Consider the following 16,875-nt stretch of genomic DNA (forward strand, 5'->3'; position numbering starts at 1 on the left):
AAATAAAACTCTTGGAAAACCTTAAAATTTCTCTTTCCAACTGTCATTTTTTTCTGTGCTTCCATTTCTAACCAATAAGCCTCCTGATTGACAAGTTCCTTCCTTAGCGATTTTAATTCCTTTAGTCGGGCTACAGTTAAACATTACTGGCCTCAGATCCTAGTGACTTTGTGCAAGTCTGTCATGATCCATAATGTGTTGATTTAGAATTTAGTGTTCTGCTGTGTTCTATATAGTGCCTATACTTGATCTGTCAAAAGGATTTAGCAATGATCCAAGGTGAACATTAATGTGGTGCTGAGGATGTTTGAGCACACCTGCCTTCTCTTCCCAATACTACATGATCTCCTTTTCCCTCCTAATCCTTCCATGTCATCTAACTAAATAAACCATCACAACCCTAAGACATTTCTTCTTTTGTGATAAGGCTTTTTGTATTTATAAGGTCATGGGAATGTATGGTTGAGAGATACATTTGATTCGGCTAGAATATTTGCTCATTTATATATAATCCTGTAGAAAGCCAAAAGTTTTGCACAAGTGCCAATCTATGAAAAATTAAATAGTTATGGTCTACGTTTTGTTATTCAAAATAAAAATAGCTTTTTTGAGGCCCAACATATAAAGTATATTCAAAAACCTACTTCTGGTTCATGCCTGTAATCCCAGCACTTTGGGAGGCCAAGGCAGGTGGATCGCCTGGGGTCAGGAGTTCGAGACCAGCCTAGCCAACATGGTGAAACCCCATCTCTACTAAAAATACAAAAATTAGCTTGGCATGGTGGCTCATGCCTGTAGTCCCAGCTACTTGGGAGGCTCAGGCATGAGAATCGCTTGAATTCGGGAGACAGAGGTTGTAGTGACCCAGTGACCCGAGATGACACTACTGCACTCCAGCCTGGGCAACAGAGTGAGACTAGTTCTCAAAATAAATAAATAAATAAATAAACAAAACAAAACAAAACAAAAAAAACCAGGTTCATCGATTTCATTGAATAGAAAAAAAAATGTCAGGGAGAAGAAGAAGAATGCCACTGAAATGTTAATATCTCGGTGTTTTATTTGTGAACACAGAGACAACTTTCCAATTTACTATCTTAAAATTAGATTGCACACAGTACCATAATGTGAATTGTAAACTTTACATTTCCATATTTCTATAAGCTCTCAATGGCTACTGTTTATAAACTTTTCTTCTCCTGATAAAACAAACATTTCCATGTACACTAATAAATGTTCACTTTTTCTTTTCTTTTTTTTTTCTTTTTGAGTCGGAGTCTCACTCTGTCGCCAGGCTGGAGTGCAGTGGTGCCATCTCGGCTCACTGCAAGCTCCGCCTCCTGGGTTCACGCCATTCTTCTGCCTCAGCCTCCCGAGTAGCTGGGACTACAGGCACCGCCACCGCGCCCGGCTAATTTTTTTTTTTTTTTTTCATTTTTTTAGTAGAGACGGGGTTTCACCGTGTTAGCCAGGGTGGTCTCAAGCTCCTGACCTCGTGATCCGCCCGCCTCGGCCTCCCAAAGTGCTGGGATTACAGGCATGAGTCACCGCGCCCGGCCTAAATGTTCACTTTTTCTTAAGATTTTTCTTCTGCATAAGAAAAAAATAATTTATTCATAATTTAGACACATGGAATACCTCTAAGTATTTTTTATTGTGTCAATTCCTAAACCTGGTGTATATTTCAAGGTATACAAATAAATTTGCATATACTACTCAACCATAAGTTGATGTCAAAGTCAGTTAACAATATGAGTAGAAGTTATAATAACTGCTTTTTATTTATGACACTTAAAAATATCTATAGCACACTCAATAGTTTTAACAAAAAATGCTCCTTTTTTTGTAGCATGTGTTGCTCTTTTTTCAAACAATAGGATCCCTCTCCTGACTCAAGCATATATTCTTTTTCATAGCATGATTCTGTTTGTTTTATTTCTAGGCAGACTTTTTCAGCTTATATTTGAATTCAAAGTGTAACCGTTAGTATTCAATTCCCATATGTTAATGACTTATAGTCATAACATTTTATAAAAACAATTGGTCTTATTAGAATTTATGAGACTACAGTAAGTCATTTCTAGATAACCATTTGTGTAACACTATGTGAAATAATTTAAAATTGATCTTTAAAATTTTAAACAATTGATAGACTAGAATCATTTATCTTTACATTATCATTTGCTGCCAAATATATTCTGTAATTTATTGTTTCATGTAATCTTTATTACATTGTTTTTAATGTAATAAAGATATAAAGTAGGGAATTTAAACTGGTATATCTGAATCCTGTTTTAAAAAATATTCTAAATTAAAATTATTGTATTAGTTCGTTTTCATGCTGCTGATAAAGACATACCTGAGACTGGGAAGAAAAGGAGGTTTAATTTGACTTACAGTTCCACATGGCTGGGGACGTCTCACAATCATGGCAGAGGGCAAAAGGCACTTCTTACATGGTGGCAGCAAGAGAGAATGAAGAAGAAGCAAAAACAGAAACCCCTGCTAAACCCATCAGATCTTGTGAGACTTTTTCACTATCACGAGAATAGCACAGGAAAGACCAGTCCTCATGATTCACTGACCTCCCACTGTGTCCCTCCCACAACATGTGGGAATTCTGGGAGATATAATTTAAGTTGAGATTTGGGTGGGGACACAGCCAAACCATATTATTCTGCCCCTGGTCCCTCTAAAATCTCATGTCCTCACATTTCAAAACCAATCTTGCCTTCCTAACAGTCCCCAAAAGTCTTAAATGATTTCAGCATTAACTCAGAAGTTCACAGTCCAACATCTCATCTGAGGCAAGGCAAGCTCCTTCTGCCTATGAGCCTACAAAATCAAAAGCAAGTTAGTTACTTCCTAGATAAAAGGGGATGCAGGCATTGGGTATATACAGCCATTCCAAATAGGAGAAATCAGCCAAAATGAAGGGGCTACAGGCCCCATGCAAATCCAAAATCCAGCAGGGCAGTCAAATCTTAAAGCTCCAAAATAATCTCCTTTGACTCCATGTCTCACATGCAGGTCATATTGATGCAAGAAGTTGGTTCCCATGGTCTTGGGCACCTCCGTCCCTGTGGCTTTGCAGGGTACAGCCTTTCTCCCAGCTGCTTTCATGGGCTAGCATTGAGTGTCTGCAGCTTTTCCAGGCACACAGTGCAAGCTGTGGGTGGATCCACCATTCTGGGGTCTGGAGGATGGTGGCCCCTTCTCACAGCTCCACTAGGCAGTGCCCCAGTAGGGCTCTGTGTGAGGGCTCTGATCCCACATTTCCCTTATGCATTCCCCTAGCAGAGGTTCTCCATGAGAGCCCCAGCCCTGCAGCAAACTTTTGCCTGGACATCCAGGTATTTCCATACATCTTCTGAAATCCAGGCAGAGGTTCCCAAACCTCAATTCTTGACTTCTGTGCACCTGCAGGCTCAACACCACATGGAAGCTACCAAGGCTTGGGGCTTCCACCCTCTGAAGCCACTACCAGAGCTCTACCTTGGCCCCTTTTAGTCACAGCTGGAGAGGCTGGGACACAAGATACCAAGTCCCTAGGGTGCACACAGCACATGGACCCTGGTCCCAGCCCATGAAACCATTTTTACATCCTATGCCTCTGGGCCTGTGATGAGAGGGGCTGCTGCGAAGACCTCTGACATTCCCTGGAGACATTTTATACTTTGGAATTAACAATCGGCTTCTTGTTATTTATGGAAAATTCTGCAGCTGGCTTAAATTTTTCCTCAGAAAATGGGATTTTCTTTTCTATTGCATGGTCAGGCTGCAAATTTTCCAAATTTTTATGCTCTGCTTCCCTTATAAAACTGAATGTCCTAAGCACCCAAGTCACCTCTTGAATGCTTTGCTGCTTAGAAATTTATTCCACCAGATACCCTAAATCATCTCTCTCAAATTCAAAGTTCCACAAATCTCTAGGGCAGGGGCAAAATGCCACCAGTCTCTTTGCTAAAACATAGCAAGAGTCACCTTTACTCCATTTCTCAACAAGTTCCTCATTTCCATCTGAGACTACCTCAGCCTGGACTTTGTTGTCCTTATTGCTATCAACATTTTGGCCAAAGCCATTCAACAAGTCTCTAGGACGTTCCAAACTTTCCCATATTTTCCTGTCTTTTTCTGAGCCCTCCAAACTGTTTCAGCCTCTGTTACCCAGTTCCAAAATCGCTTCCACATTTTTGGGTAAATTTTCAGCAGCGCCCCACTCTACTGGTTCCAATTCACCCTATTAGTCCATTTTCATGCTGCTGACAAAGACATACCTGAGACTGGGAAGAAAAGGAGGTTTAATTGTCCTTACAGTTCCACATGGCTGGGGAGGTCTCACAATCATGGCAGAGAGTGAAAAGCACTTCTTACATAGTGGCAGCAAGACAGAATGCGGAAGAAGCGAAAGCGGAAACCCCTGATAAACCCATCAGATCTCGTGAGACTTATTCACTATCACAAGAATAGTATGGGAAAGACAGGCCCCCATGATTCAATTACCTCCAACTGGGTCCCTCCCACAATATGTGGGAATTGTGGGAGATACAATTCAAGTTGAGATTTGGGTAGGGACACAGCCAAATCGTATCAAATATGAAATACATTCATGAGTTAAGAAAAGCTTTTAGAAGGAAGTATCATCATGGTAGGGTTTTTTGTTTGTGTTTATTTTTTCATCTTAAAAACATTTTTACTTGACATGTATTACTTGTACTTATTTATGGGATACAGAGTGATATTTTGATACATGTATGCAATGTGTAATGATCAAATCAGGGTAGTTAGCATATTCATCACCTCAAACATTTATCATTTCTTTGTGTTGTGAACATTCAAAATCCTTTCTTCTGGCTTTTTGAAAATATACACTACATTTTTGTTAACTATATTCACCCATTAGGTTTTAAAGGATGAAAAAGAGTTTATCAAACAGACTAGAAGAAGAGTAAGCAAACATCTCATTAAGGCAACAACAAGTGCAAAGGCACAGGAGCCTGAAATACCATGTTAAGTATTACTTGAGTGATCAGTAACTCAAGTGGCAGCAATTGGCCACTTAGATACTAGATCACAAAGGGATGTATGTGCTCCACTAAGAAACTTAGACTTCATCCTGTAGACAATAAGAGCCAGTGAAGTGTTTTAAGCAGAGAAGAGAAATAATCAGACTTGCATTTTATAACTGTCTCTTTAAGATAAACTGAATGCTGAATAGGAAGTGGGAAAATGAAGTAAGGGTTCATTTCAGCTACAATCAAGATAAGAGATGATGAAAGCTAAACCAAGGTTATCGATATGAAAGAAGATACATTTATGAGATGGCAATAAGATTAATTTTCAAGACATGCTGTCCAGGTATGGAGAATGAAAGAAAGAGGAAGGAGGTAGAATACTGTCAGGGTTCCATCAAATAAACTAAACCAGTAGGAGAGAGAGAGAGAGAGAGAGCACATGCGTGTGAGAGAGAAAGCGAGCAAAGAATTGACTTGTGCAATTGTGGGGGCTCCTTAGGCAAGTTAGAAATTAATAGAGGAGGCCATCAGGAAGAGCAGACTGGAAACTCTCAGGCAGGAGCTGACACTGACAGTCATTGGTAAAATTTCTTTCTGAGGGAAACTGCAATCTGCCATAAGTCCCTTCAATTGATTGACTCTGACCCACGGGATCATTGAGAATAATTTTATTTACAGTTGGCCCTTGAACAACACAGATTTGAACTGTGCAATTCTACTTATGTGCAGATTTTCTCCTGCCTCTGCCAACCCTGAGACAGCAAGACCAACCCCTCCTTTCTCTCCTCTTCAGCCCACTCAACATGATGACAGTGAGGATGAAGACCTTTTTGACAATCCATTTTCATTTAATTAATAGTAAATATATTTTCTCTTCCTTATGATTTTATTTTCTTTTTTATTTATTTATTTATTTATTTTTGAGACAAAGTCTCACTCTGTCACCCAGGCTGGAGTGCAGTGGCACAACCTCAGCTAACTGCAACCTCTGCTTCCCAGGTTCAAGCGATTCTTCTGCCTCAGCCTTCTGAGTAGCTGGGATTACAGGCACCTTCCACTACGCCTGGCTAATTTTTGTATTTTTAATAGAGACGGGGTTTCTCCATGTTGGCCAGCCTGGTCCCGAACTCCTGACCTCAGGTTATCTGCCCACCTCGGCCTCCCAAAGTGCTGGGATTATAGGCATGAGCCACCATGCCCAACCATAATTTTCTTAATAACATTTTCTTTTCTCTAGTTTTCATTATTGGAAGAATGCAATATATAATAAATACAACATGCAAAATATATGTTAATCAACTATTTATGTTATTGGTAAGGCTTCCAGTCAATAGAAGGCTATTACTAGTTAAGTTTTTGGAGAGTCAAAAGTTATAGGCAGATTTTCAAGTGCATGGGGATTCAGCATCCCTAACCCCTAACTTATTCAGGGGTCAACTGTACTTAGTCAACTGATTGTAGATATTTATCATATCTACAAAATACCTTCATGGCAACACATAGCATTTGAATAGTTGAGTATTATAGCCAAGCCGAGTTAACATTAGAGATGCTTTTCAGAATTGTAAATTGAGAGATGTGGAGAATGATGATGCCACTAATGAAGACAGGGAACATACGAAGAAGAGAAGATTAAGGGTGAGGAATGACAGAAATAAACTGTATTTCATAGATTCTAAGATGCACTTTTCTCCTTTACATTTTAACATCTCTGATGTTAGGACTCACCTTTAAATTAATGGGATCTTACCACTATAACTGGTATATTTTGTTCTTCATCATTTATAAAATGATGGTGCATCTTACAGTCAATGTCACCTTAGAGTGAAGGAAACAAGGTAGTAGATTTTATTTGGTACCTTGGATTTGAGGTGCCTGAGGAACACGGATAGCTCTAGTTCATAGAATGTATAGGCGGGAAACTCAGCCAAGGGTCCTGCCACAGAGGTATGAGTCATCTATACTCAAGTAAAAGCTGAAGCAATGAAAATGCAAAAAATTCCCAGGAAAAATTGGTAGAAGTGAGAATAATAGTCAGCTAAATAGACAACCCTAAAAAACCAGCAAACTTTAAGGAGAGAATAAAAGGAAAAGAGTGGTTAGAACTAATAATCAGAATACATCATAGAAACAAAGAGAGAAGATACTTTTTAAAACTAATGAGTAGCTGTCAATACCAAATACAGTGAGAGGACTAGCAAGTGCCCACCGAGTATGGCAACATGAGTGGGGGGTCATTAACGAATTTTCTAGAATAATTCCACTGGAGTGGATAGGAAGCAGACAAGTTGCCCTGGCTTAGAGGAATGAAGGAGAATTAGGAAAACAGAGGTCATGAATGTAAAATATTCTTTCAGGAAGCTTGACTAAAAAGGGGTGGAATAATGAAAAAGTTAAATAGAGAGGATAAGGTCAATGGTGATTTCTGTAGAAGTGACTCAGATTTGAACTCATTTCTAAGAAACGTAGAAAAGGCATGGGCCACTCTTATGTTACTAAACCAAACAGGGGTCGCATTGCCCAGTGCAGTAAGGCCAAATATTCATACCGAGGTTGCTTTGCAGCAGGAGAAAGGAGGGCCTTTATTAGTAGGGTACCAAGCAAGGATAATTGGGCAGCTGAAATGTAAGACCCAACCTTCCAGATGGCTTGCAAGCAAGGGTGTTTAAAGGCAGAGGTAAATTTCAGGAAAGCAGAAGTTATAGGCAAAACTGTAAATCAACACATAGAGGTGATACATTGGTTTGGCCTACAAAGGTGGAAGCAGAATCAGGTGGGGCAGGGTGCTTCCAGGTCATAACTGGATTTCAAAGATTTTCTGACTTGCAATTGGTTAAAGAAGAGGAGCTTTGTTTAAAAATTTGGGATCAGAAGAAAGAAATATTAAGTCTGGCCTGTGGGCGTGACTTCCTCCATGCCCCTCAGGAAGAAATTTAAAGTAAGAGTTCAGTCCTCAATTACCTCTTATTCGAGGTCTACATGCCAGTGGATCCATTTGGTGGGGGTACCAGCTTCTAAGAAACAACTCAGGGACATATATTCTGATGTTCTCTTTAGTTTCTACAGGGTGAAGCCGCCTTTGCAAAATTATAACTGAGGAAATTATGACAGTGACAGAAATCACACCTAACTGATTCCATCTGGCTCCTAATCTTTAAGCTGTCCTTCTTCATTCCTGGAGATAGGCCAAACTAATTTTGAGAAGGAATTCAGTTCATGGCTTGATTCTGAAACAAAATTGATAATAGACCTTTCCTGAAAAGACCCCTTCCTTGCCTGGGTACCAGTCTGCCTTTGCAGGACTAACAAATTAGCTACAAGATTAGAAATTACAGTTTAGGGGCATGCAGCCTCTGGCTCCAAGTTGCTGGAGATAACATCACTATTGCAAACCTAAGATCAGTGTTTGAGATATTTTCAGAATCTGCACTGGATGGATCAGCAGACACCACCCAGACCAGTAATCTGGCTCAACCAGTTCTACCATCTCACCCAGATGAAGAGAAAACAGCAAGAAAAAGTCAACTTCGACCCCCTATGGTTCCATCTCCAACCTGACCAATCAGCACTCCCCACTTCTCAAGCCCCTACTTGCCAAATTATCTTTAAAAACTCTGATCCTCAAATGCTCAAGGATATTTGATTTGAGTAATAATAAAACTCCAGTCTCCTGCACAGATGGCTCTGTGTGACTTAGTCGTTCTCCATTGCAGTTCCCCTGTCTTGATAAATCATCTCTGTCTAAGCAGTGGGCAAGGTGAACCCATTGAGCAGTTACAAGGACACCAAACATCTCAAAACTCTAATTCCCTTGGCTATAGTTTTAAGCTACTCTTGCCTTCTTGCTTATCAAGTTGCTCATTTACTTCTCAGGGCTAACCAGGTGTCTGGAAGTTCCCTTAAAGGAATTCAATATTTTTCTTTATTTCCATGCTTGGCAAGGGGAGCAGGCAGCAGCCCCCTAAGAAAGGTTCTTGCTTTGTCTCACTGAACACATGAATTTAAGTTTGATTATCAGATCTTTTTTTTTTAACAACTTGAACTCCGAAGAAATGAGGTAGTCAGAAAAAAAGGAGGAGTCAATCAGTCAGGATTCTGGCAAGAAACAGAGGGTAGTACATCTAAAAGTGTACTTTTAATCATCTAAAAGTGATTCAGAAGAAGAGTTCAATGATTGGACTATTTACAAAGATGTGAGCAGGAAAAAGGGAAGCTAACTCTAGAGTTGTCAAAACAGGAAATCATTACCACCACTGAAAGGTCACTCCCTGTCTCAGAAGGAGGTTACTGGAATCTGAAAAGACCTATACACTTAGGAAAGAGCTTTCTAGTAGCCATTGTCACCTACAGTCCCTCAAGAAGGGAGCCAGGGGATAAATACTCTGTTACTCTTTTTGAATGTACTTAACAGGAAAACAGAAGGCAAGGGAGCCTATTTATTGCAAACATAATGATCAGCCTCCTGGGGCACAGAGCAGAGTGGAGAAGGATGGAACGTGTATCTGGAGGAGCAAATAGAAGACACTCAGCAGAAGGGGAAAGACTTGTTTAAATAGAATAATACCAAGGAAAACAGGACTGCTGGTGAAGACAAAGAGGGCGTTTTTCACAGATACTTCATGTTCTAGCAATAGTGGAAAAAGAATGCTATTTCAATTTTTGAGTAGTTAATGAGAAACTGATATTTCTAAATAAGAAAAGGCCGAATATCCTTGTTTTAATTAAAGTCTATTGTTCATTTTGTATTGTGCAAAATGAAGACAGCCAGTGATAGCTATAGTTCAAAAAAGATTCTAATTATTTGCAGAATAACTAAGTATATAATGTTTCAGCTTTATATTAAAATACAGCTTTCCTATTAAAAGAATGTTTCTAATTTTAAAAATATGAATAAATTGATGTTATAAAAAATACTGCTGGCTAGGTTTAGCCCTGAATAAAAAGAAGGAACAATGTCAAAATTTGTATAGGCCTTTAGTATTTCCATTTAATTTTGAAACAAAGGTTTATTCATTTAAATTTTGGGTTGTTTTATTTTACTCTGTTATGTACTTAATCAAATATTGATAGACCAAATGGCTTCAGTAATGTTGGCTCTGTATCTATTTCATTTTTTAGCATCACATATAGATAACCTTTTGCTGAGACAGCTTAAGAATTGTACCAAATAAAAAGCCAATGCTATATCTACAAATGAGAACTTAGAAAAAAAAAATCTAGCACCAATAAGATATCAAATTTTGACTTTCAAAATTACTTTTATCAATACATAAACATATGTCCACATGCATACTTTCTAGATGGATTGTCATTTCACAGAAGCCTTTTCTCATATTGAAATGGAATGCAGATTGGGTAGTTAAATTTGATAGTGAGAAATAAAAATAAAAAATTCTAAGCCCCCAACTGACTGAATGGACATCTCTCTTGGCCAAGGGGAATCGAGAGAAATCTTGGAAGCTGAATTCACAGTCATGACAGGATGGATGTTCAGACATGCCTCATTATAACCCCCTCCCTTGCTAACCACCATTAGGCTTTCTACTCTGAGGGCTAAACAGAAACTAGCCATTTCAAAAGACTCCACACTGATAATGTTGATCACTAGCTTATCTTTCCAGGTACAGAACAAAGACAAGATGTAATCAATTGTTCTTTTACCCTTGCCTGAGATGTCTGCTTCCTCTATTCCCTTTTTCTTCACATGTTCACCTTATCTTATGTAAAATGTAGATTTATTAGGCACTAACTAAAAACCTTACAAGTATGTAATCATTAGTTCCCTGCTACCTGCCCGCCCCTTTTCTTAAAGGAAAATATGTAAATACTAAACTTCCTGAGAACCTCTTTGGAAAACACAATCACAGAATGCGTCTGTGACTTGCATTTTAACCAGGTGAACCCTCAGGCTGGCTCAGTAAACATCAATGATCTGAGACTTATGCTTCAGTCACTCACTTTGGTCTGTCAACGGAAAACTCTCAAGAAATTTCCTTTTTATATCTTTTAAGCAAACTCAAACACACACACACACACACACACACATGCACACACACACACACAGCTTTTTCTTTGCTAAGTCTGTATGTCAATTAACATCTGACCAGTACTAGAATAAGCTTAATTTTCAAGGGAAGATGGAGCTTCGTGAAAGATAGAGAGTTGTCCCATCATTTCTGATGATTACAACTCATCTTTCTTCAGGCCAGACTTTTTTTTTTTTCCTGATGTGCAAATACAAGTTTTCACAAGTTTCTTGAAAACCATTCAGTCTTTACCGTTACCATGTACCCAAATCAATCATCTGTTTACTATTACCTAATTACCTTGTAACTTATACGTTTCTGGAGCTACCTGTAATCCAGTCTCATGGACTCACACTCAAAGAAACACCAGTTGGGCATAAAAATATAATTAGAAGCAAGGGAGATTTGATTCACGCCCATGAGAAATTACCAAAGGGTAATTAGAGTAATTATACTTCTTTTAAGTTCTCTTTAGACCTGACTCTCATATTCTCTCACATGTCTGCAGGGGCAGATTTACCATCATGTTAATGGAGCTTCAGCACCAATGATCCACTTGCACAGGTGTTTTCCATGGTCCTGTGGAAAAAAAGGCCTAGCAATGTGTTCCCATGGACCTATGGTTTTTTCGTAAATTTTTTGTAAGTAATGTATTTTCGCTTCAGTCTGTTGAGACCACTGTCTCTTTCCATTTTCACTTTCACATTTTGCCTCATATGAGTATCATTGGAGTGGCTGCAGGCATTCTGAGGCTCCAGCTCAGGTTAAGTAGGGTTAGGGATGCATTTAGTTTAGGTTGAGTGGGATGTATTTACATGGAGTTACTCTCATGTTTAGTTAAGTTATTGCTAGGCATCCAGGTGTAGCAATGGCTTTCAGGAATATTCTCATTGCCCATGATTCCAATTTGATGTGCACTATGACACAAAGGCAAGACCAGAGGTTTGTATACTATGACATGAATATATCTCAAACCAAGAAGTTTGTGGGTAGTGGATGAGACACTATTTTTGAAAGTGTGGAGCCAAAATGAAGGCTATTTTCTAGATTTTGTGATGTCTGTGGTATTCGGCATCGGTTAAAATTTTCTAATCTGTTTTTCTCATTCTAAATTAAAGTTTACTTTTGAGTCTAACTTTGTATTCATAATTTTCCATTCTTTTTCTTGAGGAGGAGCCCCCACAAAGTTAAAAGCTTGTCTCCTGGATCTGCCTTGCAGATGAGAAAAAAATTCTCACTGCCCTCTCTCTGGTGCCTTCCCAGAAAACGTTCCTGACAGACAGACAGGCTGGCTTTTCACACTAAGCACCACTTCCTGCTTAACAGTGCCCCCATCACTGCTTCCGTCTTTCTGTTGCCTTTTCAAGTACACCTTTCTCACTCACGAATATCTTGCTAAGTATCTGGGTCTTCTTTTCCTAACTGCCTTCTTTTTGAGAAGTAGCTCTGTGTTTTGGAATTAAACATAAATAAAATCCTCCATCTCTTCCACAGTTAGCCATTGTTTCTCAAACTTGAGCAATACATAAATTAGTCCTTTTTAAATGGGAAAACATTTTGGGGCAATCCAATGACAACTTATTTTCATGATGCTGTTTAAATAAGTAAAAATGTAAAACAATGGATGAATGCCTTAATTTTATAGGCCTTATACAACTTTACAACAAATAAAAATTCAAGTGAAACTTAAAAAGAAGATAAAATCATGTTAATAACATTATTTTAATGTGATGCATAGTGGCATTTGGCTGAAAAAAAATCATTCAGTCCTGAGTTTAATAGTAGAAAGATGCAGACTCATGTCTGGTTTTATAATTAATCTCTTTTGACATTTTGATTTCAATAATGCAAATGTAGAAAATGTCTGTTCCCATAAGTATATGGTACAAAATGGTATTAATAACTTCAAGTCTTTGTTTGCAAATTAAGTATAATCAGGCCTTATGCTTAACTAAATCTCTGCCAGTGAGCAATCCTGGAGTGCCAGTTTTATAGTGGAGTCATTTGATAATTGTATAAATTTTTGTTTTTACTTGGAGATAATATGAGTACTGGCACTATTGAAATATGTATTAAATGGGTATGTAATCTAATTATTGCTGGAACTGGAAATACAACTATTTGTCATTGCATATTTTCTGCTAATGAAATATTAATTACAAAATGGGATGTACATGACAGTATTCTTAAAACCATTTGTTCACAATGTGAATACTGTATAACGTTGACTAACTAAAGAGATTCTTGTGAGGTTAGTAAGCCTGTATTATCATATGTCACAGGATCCATCAATTCTACCATGACATTTTTTTGTTCCAACCAAGGAACTACTTTCACACATTCAGTTTGTTACCTTACCCTTACTCCATGCAAAAGAGACAGAAAATATAAACTGCAAGATAGTACTCAGTTATCAGGTACTTCAAATGAACCAGATGATTTAATATAGGCTTGTATTAATTTTGTAAAATTTTTGTGAAAATAAAAATGCAGAATAAAAAATTGACTTAGAGAATTCTCAACTATTGTTGTTTTGCTTTATTAATAAGATAATTATAAAATGCTTGTTGTAATTTTAGCACTAAAATTATTACTATTGATTTAGTCTATTGTAATAGTTATGCTAAAATATTTTATAGGCACCCAAAACAATTATTTACATATTTTTAATGTGTTATGTACATATAAAATCAGACTCTAGAAGAAAATACCTGAATAACCAAAAATTATAACACTAGGACTCACACAAAGCCACTCACATGAAACCACTCACCTGTGCTTCAGAAAGCTGAGGGTTTGTAATCTACAAGATAGAAGCCTAAAAGTGGGCATCACATTATAACTTATCTTGACAACCTCTGTACACATAGGTGTTATATTGCCAACAAAATTTTGTGATTGGTAGTTTGAATGTTGTTATAAGTTATTATAAATATTGACATTCATCTTTGTTTGGGCAGACATAGTTGCCAACTGCCTCTCATGTCTGCAGGCCCTTTGAACCCTGCTCATAACCCTTTGTTGCAGGGACTAGTGGAACACATTAGTGGCCATGTTATACTTGGTATGATTCTGGTTTCTTGGCCAGATGATAAAATTGGGGAAGAGGAGAACAGCCAGTCTGTAGACTGCAAAGTAGGAAACAAGAGGGTCAGGCCCAAGAGTTTTGCCCAAAATGACAATGAGGATAAACTGAATACAAACTCATGAAGTTCTGAATTCTGAAAAAAGAGGGAGAGAAGTAGTTGGCCAGTTAGTACACAGAGAAGGAGAAAGGTGTACAGAAAGAAGGTAATAGCAAATATCTGGCAATCGAACTAAGAAGGCAGAGGTTGTGAGTAATCAAAAATGAGAAAGGAAGAAATGCAAGCTCTGAATCCAAAAGAAGGAGGTAAGTGGACATTTAATCAAAGTAGCAAATAAGAGAAAGGATGAAAAAGTATATTTAGTGTAAGAATTGATAGAATTGATTGGCTCCTGAATGACTTTCTACATTCTGAAGTCCACGAAACCAGCCCTACAGAAGGAGATTCTTTTTTTTTTTTTTTTTTTTTTTTTTTTGCGGGGGGCCTGGTTTGGGGAAATTTCCTGACTCCCCAACGAGGCCAAGATGAATGAGCATGATTTCTGTTTTTCTGCTTTCCACATGGAGCCTTTTAATAAGCTCCACATGAGTGAAGATATTCCAAGGAACTTCTGTCTTTGCAACAATAAAAGAGACCTAATTAATACAACCTTTTTAATAATTGCACAACACTGTACTCATTAGCTAGCATATGAATTTATGTGTTGTGTTAAAATGGTCCATTTAACTTATCGATTTCTACGACTTTAGCCTCTAGGCCTGGGGTTATGCATGTTATCCACATCTTCACTGTAGAGACACAGGAAATTATCCGTAACTTTTTGTCAAATGAATGAATGAAACAGCCACTCTAAAACACTACAAACACATGCAGTAGTCTTTAATCATCCCTATTTACAGTGCTTCATTTGCATAAAATAGGGTGCTTAATATGGCAAATACATGACACACATACACACACACACATATTTTAATAAGAGAAGTGACTGCTCCTTCTGCTAACTCAGAAATGCAAGACAGAAAGTTTCTCTCAAATAGCTATTTTTTCTATGAAGAATCATTCAGGGTCTCTCTCACTTACATAAAAGCAGGGAAAATAGACTCATTGGACCAATGCTACCCCCACTCTTCAGCCTCCTCTTTGCCCCTCAACTCCTCACCAAAGGTCTTGGTACACCAAAGGTGGTTACTGGGGAGGAGAATCCAAGGCCTTCTCCTAGAAAAAATGAATCAATCCCTAAACCTTGTTCCCTGAGATACAAATTTGGGGAACTCAGCTATGTGGACCATCACAGTGATTTTAATTAGGCCTCACGGTTCAAGGAAAGCAAGAAACCTTTTAGATTAAGTCATTTGGGGAAAAGTAGGTCCCTATACAAATAAATGTGCCTAAGTTGGTCCTCAAGTTTTATGTGAGGATTTATTCTGACTTGATCTGGAAGGTGCCTCCTGACTCTGCCACAGTGGTTAGGCTTTAGATAATAAGAACTGAGCAAGGGAAAGTTAATTTAAAAGAAAGACCACCTTGCCTCCCAACATGGGGCACCATTATGACTTTGTGCATGGCCCTGAACCAGCAAGAGTTGCCCTGCAGCAATGGACAGGACTCTGAAGCTCCATCAAACCAGTCTCTCATGACAACACTTAGCAATAGCAGTAAGCAATGGAGTTGTGTACTGTACTCGCTCTCTAGCCCTGGCTCTCTGTGGCTAGAAGCATACTGATGCTTTCAGAATGAGTATGCCCTTGAGGTTATTGGATGGTTGGTGATACTAAAATTCTTGATAATAGACCACATTGGAGATTTCATAATCCATTTTAACATTAAAAGAGACACAACTACAGTGTACCCCAATGTTGTGGAGCAGTTCGGATATATTTCTTTGAACAATTTTTGTCTCTTTATATATATATTTTATTTTTTCTTTTCCCTACAATCTCTTCTGCTTTAGTCTTTTCAGTATGAACCTGTTTGTAACAGGGAATGTTATCTTTCTTGCTTTGGTGTGTTATCCAGCTTGTCACTCCCACATGTCCTGGGCCCAGGCCAGCCAGCAGCCTTGTTGCCCATTTCCCAGTGCTCCCTCCTCTACTGCCATATGCCCATCTGCTCTGTTTGCCTTTTCTGGGGGTGCCCCAGCTGACACTTTAAAAAATTCTCACAACCATATGCTGTCTCCCAGGCACACTTGCCTGACTTCCCTGCTTTGTCCAGTGGCCATAAAGGACAGACTGGAAGTCGCCAAATTCCAAATTCCAAGGCATTTTAGTCATTGCCTTTTGTTAGGAGCTATGTCCATCTATCCCATTATTAAACTTCAGAGCATGGCACAATGATATTTGTCTCTGTGATTATAATCCCCAAAGGTTAGTGCTCCACACCAAATATCTTGGTTTTCCTTAATAATACATGATAGATCCATGATATATTATTATTCTACATTTCAATCTTTTGGACAACCCAATTTTTTGCTAAAGTAAGAGCACTTACTACTTCTTAATAGCATAGTCTTTTACTATGGACTCCTAATTATTGATGTGGGTTTGAATTTGAATTTTAAGCAAATTTGCTTATGTGCTTGGGTCTATTTCTGTACTTACTTTTCTGTTGCATAGGTCTATCTATTCATATCAGCCAGTATCTCACGGGCTTTATGGGATATTGTATTATTTGGAAATGCTAGTTCTCTCTTGTTATGGGTTGAATTATGTCTCCTCAAAATGTATAAGTTGAAGTCTTAATCCTCAC

The sequence above is a fragment of the Pan troglodytes genome, chromosome 5, assembly GCF_028858775.2.
Source record: "Pan troglodytes isolate AG18354 chromosome 5, NHGRI_mPanTro3-v2.0_pri, whole genome shotgun sequence".
In the NCBI taxonomy this organism is placed as follows: domain Eukaryota; kingdom Metazoa; phylum Chordata; class Mammalia; order Primates; family Hominidae; genus Pan; species Pan troglodytes.